Here is an 8,075-nt window from a genome sequence, read left to right on the forward strand (position 1 = left end):
AAGAAAGAAAGAAAGAAAGAAAGAAAGAAAGAAAGAAAGAAAGAAAGAAAGAAAGAAAGAAAGAAAGAAAGAAAGAAAGAAAGAAAGAAAGAAAGAAAGAAAGAAAGAAAGAAAGGAAGGAAGGAAGGAAGGAAGGAAGGAAGAAAGAAAGAAAGGAAAGAGAGAGAGAGAAAGAAGGAAGGAAGGAAGGAAGGAAGGAAGGAAGGAAGGAAGGAAGGAAGGAAGGAAGGAAGGAAGGAAGGAAGGAAGGAAGGAAGGAAGGAAGGTAGAGAACAGGAAAGGAATAGGCGGGACTCTATCATCGTGTTTATTGTCAGTTAGGGCGCAGACCTTCCCACAGGTTTGAAGGTTGTGTGAGGGACTGGATTTTGGGGTAGACTTACATAAGACTTCACAAGGAAGCAGAAAACAAAAAACAAAATGGGTTATGGTTTCTTGGGGCCCAGGGCGATGTCCTTGGCCAGGCCCACTGTGAACTGTTCCACCTGGTTTGGGGGCTGTCGTCCCCTAAGGACCAAGGGTGGTATCCTTGGCCAGGTCCAGATTGGAACCTGCCTGTGGACAGGCATGTGGTCAAGCCTGCTCGTGTGCACCTGATGTCTTGCTCGCCCCTGGGGAATAAGGCAGGAGTCAATCCTTCAACTTTGACATAACAAGACATAGTACAATGCCCCATACAATAAATTTCCCATCTCTCAGTGTGAAAGAGTAGGAAAATACTAATGCTGTACTAGCCTGCACAAGTAAGACATGTGGTGTGTGTGTATGTGTGTGTGTGTGTGTGTGTGTGTGTGTGTGCGCGCGCGCGCTGGTTTGAAATTAGAAAGATGGAGACCAAGACAGTTCCAGTGGCAAAGGCCTTCGGGTTTGTGACCCAGGAAGTACTAAAGCTTCAGATCAAATACAAAGACAAGGGTTTAAAAAAATGTCCTAGGTCAAAGGCAGTCAGAAAGAAAGAATTCTCCCTTACTGGATATTTGTGTTATTCAGGTCCACACACTTGAGGGAAAGCAATTATGTCAGTCAGTCTACCAATTCAAATGTTAATCTCACCCATGAACAACCTCACAGACCCATTCAAATACCTGGATTGCCATGGCCCAGTCATGTCGACAAAAACATTAGTCCTTCAAGTCTGCCTTCTAGATACGACCAAAGTACTATGCAAATGTCTCTACAGCAGAAAGTACTCAAGAAAAGTTAATCTCAAGCAAGAGAATGTATGCTTGGAAAGTCAAATTGGTAGCAGGAAAATTTTATGATCTGAACAGAATACAAAACATCACCAGAGTGAAAGACTTTGAAATGTTATCAAGATGAACAGGAATCTAGTTCCAAGAGCAAAAGCCAAGGCTTAGGAAATAATATCTCAACTTACTGTTCCCTAGAATGAATATCATAATAGTGTATGACTTACAAGATTGCTGTGAGGCTAACCTGTCTTCTTTCTACTGCTAATATCCTTTCACCGCAATTTGTATAAAATCTCTTATTAGTTGATAAAATTTGTGATGACATCTTAATCACTTTGGCAGGGTTTAAAAAATCTGATCACACAGTAGAATTCATTAGGGGCACTAAATGCATAGGCCTATCCCACAGATTCTGACATTGATTGTGTCTTTGATTGCTTGGTTGGTTTTCAATCAATTTCCGGGTGATGTTAAAAGGGCAGCCGAAGTTGGAAAGCCCTGTTTTACCAAATAAAGTTGGTTCTCTGAGCTTTGCATTGGAGATCCTTTCCCATTGGCCAACAACCTAGAATTCCTGTCATATTGTTTTCATTCCGACTCTTATTATGTATACACTTGCTGGCAGAGCCACATCCTAAGGTGTTTGTTATTCTTGCTAGGCTGGTAAACCTATGAAGAGCAAAAAATCCTGTCACTTGTCTGTGTACTCCTAATTTACAGTACAGTGCCTGACAAACAGTAAATGTTTCAGGAGTATTAGTTGAGTGGGAGTATGGATAAATGCACGTATAAACAGAGAAATTCTGAAATAATCTGATCACAATACCATAGGACTATAATCACATGGTTGAATGATCAGAAATAAAACAAGAGCTCTTTTATCAATATATCTCTACCACTTGTTCCAGAAATATATGAGTGCAAAACTTTAGTGCACAAATTCTGGAATGATAGCCTCAACTTTTCCTATCTCAATCAGATTTCCACATAATAACTCCACCCACTTTCAACTACCCTCTCCAAACCCTAATCTACCTCTCTGGAGACCTTAGTCATGATCAAGTGGGTATTCTCCCAATTTCAGTCATCAACTAAGTTTAGTTTAATCAATAGGTGATTCTAGTGGCCTTCAGGGGGTGCAAAGAGTACACACTCTATTCTCACTTTTGAATGTGTCAATTATGATAGGAAATTGTAACAGGTACTTAGAACTTGGCTTTTGCTGAAAAGCACTGACTTCTTGCTTAGGTCCATAAGTAAATTAAAAGCACAAGGAAAGCTTGGCTTTTTTGTTTCCACTTTCTATTTGTATTTACTCTGAACTATTCACCTTGCTGCTACCTTGGAATAAGGAAGGACAGATGTAGAATCTTTACACCAAGGGATGTTTAATTTAATACTTATAAATAACCAGCAATGGTGTACATGCACATACACACACACACACACACACACACACACGTACGCACACACACGTACGCACACACACGTACGCACATGCACACACACATATATTTTTGCTAACTTCAAAAGGAAGAAACTTCATTTCTGCCAACAGCAAATATATTACATGATTGATAGTGCTACTTCTGAAACTAGTAGAAAAAAGGGTTTCATAGCTTTAAGTATAGGGCTGTTAACTGGCTTTTCTCAGTGCTCTGACTTTATCATCATAACTTTACATAAAAGCAATGCTGTAAGAAGACTTACAAGAAACTCAAGACCATTAAAACTTGCTGCTAGCTTCCTAATTAAGAACTAAAAAAATACCTCCTCACTACCGATTCCTTTCTTTGACTGCATTAGAAGATCACACATGGAATGGATTCATAATTACTCTAAAATTACAATCACTTGTTTATTAATGTTGCCCAACTGAGGAGGAGTCAAATTCTGTGATATGTCGGTTTCAGGATTCAGTGAAGTAAAAGGAGCTAATGATGGTGAATTTTTCATCCTTAGGAGTCTAAATGGTCATTAGACTTTTAGGAGCTTGGAAATTTGTATCTACGTGAGTCATGGGGGGTGGGGGGGGAATCTGTGTGCTGTTTCATTCTGAACAAATGGGTAGATCAAAAACAGAAACAGTTCTACTGTTATTTTCAAGATCATAAATTGAGGTATATTAGACATTAGTAAAAGCTGATTCTTGATTCTAGATCTGATTGCTGCTTTAGAATTCAGGAAAAACATATGGTGTTGGTTTTTAAAACATTCATCTTATTTATTTATTTAGGTAGGTAGGTAGTGCTGGGGTTTGAACTCTAGGTTTTGTTTTTGTTGGAAAGGCACTTTATTATTTGAACCAGTTAAAGCAAGAGCTGTTCCTCTCTACTTTTGTATTCTATTCTTGATTCTGCTACTAATTTGAAGCCTTAGTAAATCACTAATCTACCTTCATGCCTCCTGGTCTCTCTTTCCATAAAACTAAAGAAAATGTGGAATATTATCCAGAAGAGCAAAGATGTGGATTAGGTGAAATAAGATTAATTTAAGTTAAATTCATGGTCAGTCAACCAGGAAGAAAGATAAATGCCAAAGAAAACTCAAACTACCCCTTAACCATCAATATATAATTTCACAAAACACTCTTCATTCTTTGTATAATTGCTAGTGACTAGTGTTTAAATTCCCATTAAAAAGTATTTTTAAAGCCCAACCACACAATAATAGGATTTTCTGCCCTCTATCCATCACCACTTTGGGCTTGTTCCTTTCCATTTGCCTTCATAATGGGGTGATTTCACCTGCAAATTAGGATCATGGAAAAGACTCTGAGGCCATCTCTCTTTTCTTCTCGATTCCTCTTCCCTGTCTGGCCCATTCTTTGTACCACCTTGTCACAGAACAGGTGACTAAAACCTAGAAAATTCCCACTGCTGATGCCTTCCTTCCCTAGACTCACCCACCAAGAGACTCTGTGGAAAACCCCTTGCATATGGAGCATATTCCTGGTTTTGACACAAAAATAGACAAAACCATCCAGGGGATTTTCCATCTCCCTTAAGGGAATGTTACTGTTTAAAAAAAAAAAAAACTTATCTTTGTAGACTTCCAGGATATTTATGTTTTCCAGTAAAGAATCCAAGGCTAGAGGACAAGGATGTCACTTAGTGGTAGAAAGTGTTTGTCTAATATGTAAAAGGCCTGGGTCTGATCACCCCAGAATCTGGTTGGTGGGGGTGGGAACAAGGCAGGTAAGAATCTAAGCCCAAACAACTACAATAAGTCCAAGATGATTGGGATGTTTGTTAGGAAGGACACTAGGCACAAAGGCTCCCATTTATAATTCTAGCTATTTGGAACTGGCCTCAGTTTGAGGCCAGCCAAGGCAAAAATTTCAGGAGAACCCCATCTTGAGCAACTGAAAGCTGGATGTGGTAATATGTACTTGTCATCTCAGCTAAGCAGGAAGGGCAAATAGGAGGGTCACAGGTCAAGCCAGCTCAGGCATAAACATAAAACTCTACTTACAAAATAACTAGGGCAAAATAACTGAACATGGCTCACATAGTGAAGTATCTGCCAAGCAAGCGTGAAGTCCTGAGTCAACTCCTCCAGTACTGTCACAGGTAGGCAGGCAGGTAGGCCAAAAGGAAGGAAGAAAAGAAGGAAGGAAGGAAGGAAGGAAGGCTATCTCATTTTGTCGCCACTGCATAGTAAAGATTGCTGGAAGAAGAGTGTTTTCTAAAACTGGAATGTAAATTTCAGGAAAAGATGCTAGGGAAGAGAGATTTTTTTTTTAAGCAAGGTAAGCAAAAAGAACATTCATACTTCATTTGCAAGGCCCAGACATGTAGGAAAGGCCTAATTGGACTAGTTTCTCAGGGGTGTAATTCTAGGGAAAGTAGAACAGGAAGTCCTCTTAAGGATGTCTTAGGAGTAGTCCCCTTTTGTTCTGTACACCTGGTACATATCAATCTGACCTGCTGCTACAGTGTTCTGATATTATCTGTTGGGCCCAAAAAAACATTAAATGTGAGATAGTTCATTCTAGTTCTTACAGCATAGATATCAGCATTTTGTGATTTCCAGTGATTGGCTTTTAAGTGAAGGAAGTGGAGTGGACAAGGCCGGTCATCTCTTGAAGGTATATGATAGGCATGATAATCATCTGAATCAAGAACAAAGGTGGGAGAGGTGGTAATTGGTTTACTGCTCAATGAAAGAGTATGAAGCTGTTTTTTTTAAAAAAAAAAAAATGGCTGGGCATCAGTGGCTTACATCTTAATCCTAGCTACTCAGGAGGCTGAGATCTGAGGATCATGGTTAAAATCCAGCTGGGACAGGAAAATCCATGAAACTCTTATCTCCAATGAACCACCAAAAATAGCCAGAAGTAGAGCTGTGGTTCAAATAGTACAGGGCCAGCCATAAGCAAAAAATACCTAAAGAATATGTCCTGAGTCCTAGCCCCAGTACCAATACCAAAAAGATTGGAGAGGGGTGAGTTATGCACTTCTTTGTTTTTTAGACGTTGTTTCTTTTTTTCAATGGTATATGAATTGTACAAGGAGTTTCAATGTGGTATTTTCATGTACTTTGGTCAAATTCACCCTCTGTGTTTGAGTACTTCTAATCAGGTAACCCATACACACAATCTTTCATTTCTGAGGTTTGGTGAGGGTCTCATGTGCCATATCCCTAGTCTCTCCTGCTTCAGTTAGTGACCATTCCCAGCATGCTTTTCAGCAAATGAAAATCTAAGAGAAAAACAAAATATTCATTTACAGATTCCTTTGCAGTTAATATATTGTTGCTGAGATTTAATGCTCCAATTAGCTTTCATTATTTACAGCCCATGTATTAATATCCCATGAAATGCTTCTTCTGAAATGATTTTAATCTCCAGATTTAGCTTGTTCAATGCAACCACTTTGCAGTAATGGAGCTGCTCCCCCTAATTAAGTGCTGGTAGGGGCCCACACTACCCTGTAAGGAAGTTAGAACTAATGGGAATCATTCAAATGAGCGTGATAAGGGCCAGGATTCCAGCAGGCTGGGTATTTACAATTTCATCTATTTCCTTATAATTATTAGCTGAGATTCTGGAGTAGCAGAATCCTAGGGATGAGAATTGCTTCAGGAAATTATTCTAGGGATGAGGATGGACCACTCACAGGAGCCCTAAGGCTAGAGAAAAGACAACTCCACATGCACACTTCCTTTTCTTTTCCTTTAAGTCACAACACTGCCATGGGTAAGGTAGAGAGAAACTGAGAATTTCTCCCCCGCACTGTACAGAAGTTCGTGTTTCCACTTCTCTATATATTCTGTTATTTCTCTTATTGCAAGTCTTCTGCTTGGAGTTAACTCCTGAGCCCATAGAGGGAGTTCACAATAACTAGCAAAAGCAGTTCCTAAGTATTTCGTGAACACTTGCTGTCAGGGCTTTCTGAGACACATGAAATGGTAGATCTGGCTCAGGGCTGATTGCATGGGAAAGAATCCCCATTAAGCACAGCATCTTACTGCTTGCCCAAAACACTTCCCTAAAACTGACTCTTGCTTCAACCACCATGAGTGTTTAACCAAATGAACCCTAAAACAGCATCAGGCAAACCTTGTTATTCTTGGGATGCCTAATCTAAAATATTTTTTGCGTATGTTTTTGTGTGGGAGAGCATCTTTAAAAGCAATTCTGAAGCTGGGTACTAGTGGCTCATGCCTGTAAACCTAGCAACCCAGGAGGCTGAGATCTGAAGATAGTGGTTCGAATCTAGCCCAAGCAGGAAAGTCTTTGAGAGAGACTTTCTTATATAAATATAAGAGACTTTCTTATATAAAGAATCTCTTATATAAAGAGATTCTTATCTGCAAATAATCACAGAAAAGGCCAGAAGTGGAGCTGTGGCTCAAGTGTTAGAGCACTAGGCTTGAGCAAAAAGAAGCTCATGGACAGAGCCCCAGGCCCAGAGTTCAACTCCCAGGACTGTCAAATATGATAATAATAGTAATAAAAATAATATAATAGTAATAGAAATTCTGATGCTGCAATTATAGTTAACATACAAAGGCCTTTGTCCTCTTTCTTGTTTGGGGGCATTTGTTTTCTGCTGTCTCTTCCAAGAAAACTGGTTATTCAAGAATTTTAACCACAGTCCTAGCTTTAATGAAGGTCTTAAAGAGTTAAACACACTTGGGACTAAAGTAAACAAATTTGTCAAGGGGTCTTGTTTCTTTTAGCATTTTATTAGCATTTATTAGTTGTTCAAGAAGGTTTTATTGGGACTTTACATACTACATACAATATCCTCTGATCAAATTCTGTCTCTCATTCTGCCTTCACAATTTCTTAAAATAATTTCAGCAGATCTCACTGTTCTATTTTTTCATACTGAAGTATAAAATATTTCAACTATATTCACCATTTGGGTGATCTTTATTAAAGTAATGTGTTCATATGTAAAACTTTATGGCTGGAGTCTTACCTAAAATTTACAGTTAAGATCATAAGGCTCATCCATATAATCAGGTACCTGGTTATTCTACTAAATTCTTCTAATTTTTCATAAATATAATTTGTATTTAACTGTTTTGTATTGACCCAGTAAATTTATATTACCTTACTGCTCTTGTCTTATGAGTTTAAGTACTCTTAACCTCTGAAAATCTATGAAAAGATAATATAGATTTATGTGTGTTTTATGTTTAAGCGTGTTTCATAGATCATTCCTATATAAAAACATACTAGTTCACTATTAAGAGATACTTGTTTTGTGAGCTCTTCTAATAGTTCTAAAAACAAGTATTTTAGAGGGACAATATATATCTGGAAATAAAAACTTAAAGAACATTTTCATCTGATATAAGCCAATGATTTAGAGGAATTAAGTTTTAAGCAATAGATTTTCAAGATCACTCAGGTCATATTTGTTCATC

Source organism: Dipodomys spectabilis, unplaced genomic scaffold, assembly GCF_019054845.1.
Source record: "Dipodomys spectabilis isolate Male_0828 unplaced genomic scaffold, ASM1905484v1 ptg000002l, whole genome shotgun sequence".
In the NCBI taxonomy this organism is placed as follows: Eukaryota; Metazoa; Chordata; class Mammalia; order Rodentia; family Heteromyidae; genus Dipodomys; species Dipodomys spectabilis.